This window comes from Protopterus annectens, chromosome 16.part0 (assembly GCF_019279795.1).
Source record: "Protopterus annectens isolate FY-2018-M chromosome 16.part0, PAN1.0, whole genome shotgun sequence".
Classification (NCBI taxonomy): domain Eukaryota; kingdom Metazoa; phylum Chordata; order Ceratodontiformes; family Protopteridae; genus Protopterus; species Protopterus annectens.
In genome coordinates, this window is record NC_056750.1 from 72765758 (window position 1) to 72767229 (window position 1472).

Below are 1472 nucleotides of genomic sequence, written 5' to 3' on the forward strand. Positions count from 1 at the left end.
TGGTTTTGCCACTGCTATTTTACAGGGCATGTTGTCAGCTCCTGCTTCTTTGTGATTTGCCATCCTCCCTTACCTCTGCTTTGGGATTCTACCCAAGTGTCAGGACTGCAGCAATGTGAGATGAAGAACATAGTACAGTTTTGTACCTACCATAAATGTAGATGTTCGAAGATCCACATTGCTGCAGTCCAATTTACCCTCCCACCTTCCCCCCTCTGTGTTTAGGGGTGGTTGTGTGAGTGGGATTGTGCCTCTCTGTCTTTGTATATATTGTATATATATTGGTACAGGGGTGTTTAGTGTGTTGTTGTTTTTTGGTTTGGCCTTATCTTTTTAGGGTCTTCTGACATCTGGGGCAAGAAAAGACTAAGGAAATGACGTCGGTCATGCGCATTTGTACCCTGACGTCCTGACGTCAGACTAATGCGCCTTGACCGACGTCAGCCTTATACTTTGGTATTTGGGCCGACTGGGACAGCGGACTACCCAAGTGTCAGGACTGCAGCAATGTGGATCTTCGAACATCTACATTTATGGTAGGTACAAAACTGTACTTTTCCTAATATTATGTCTATATTACCTCAGTTTATTTAGATAAATGTCTTATTGTGTTGGCTAATGTCATTTACTATACAATAAATAACCAGTTCTTTTTTCTTCTGTCGTGACAGGATGATATAGGCGATTTATGTTAAATGTCTGTATAATGTTTTTCATTTTCTTTCATTGTATACTGTTTTTTTGGTCGTTGTTGTTAACATTTAAATCTGAAAATGCAATAAAATATAAGTTGGAAACAAAAAAGAATACCACAATGGAGTTCCTGCCGGTCTGCAGGGCACTGTTTTAGAAAGAATAGAAAAATGTGATGATTTTTTTATGTAAAAAAAGCTTCTGTATAAAGAATCTCTTTTCATTTTGAAATATGGCACTTTAAGTGCTGAGGGGATGAATATGTCTTGTAATTGGACGTTTTTTGTATAATATAATTGAATAATAAATTAATCATTTAATTAGATTATTGTTTATGAATTTTTATTGTATATAAGGTGCATTGCTGTATAGAATTTTTACTCCATTGAAGGCATTTGGTTGCCGAGGAGCTAGAGTTAATTAAACTTTCTTTGGATTTCATTGGTCTGTCGTATTTGCTGTATGAGTCAAAGATGTTGGGGTCCTTCTTGTATTGTTCTTCTGTATATTCCTAATACCTTTTCTTAATGCCTTCTGCTTCCATCTTTGTCTGTTATCATGACAATTGTTATCTGAAGGTTTCCCTTAATATTACAAGTCTTCCAGAACAGATATATTATCTTGGCCACTCTACTGTTGTCCTCCTATTCTTATATAAATATAACTCCTGATCTCTGATTTGTGTTCTTTGAAAATCTGCATTTACTTTGACATATTTTTCCTACCTCCATTACCTTTTGTTCACCTTATTTCCTCAGCCTCTTCTAAAGCCCCCACAG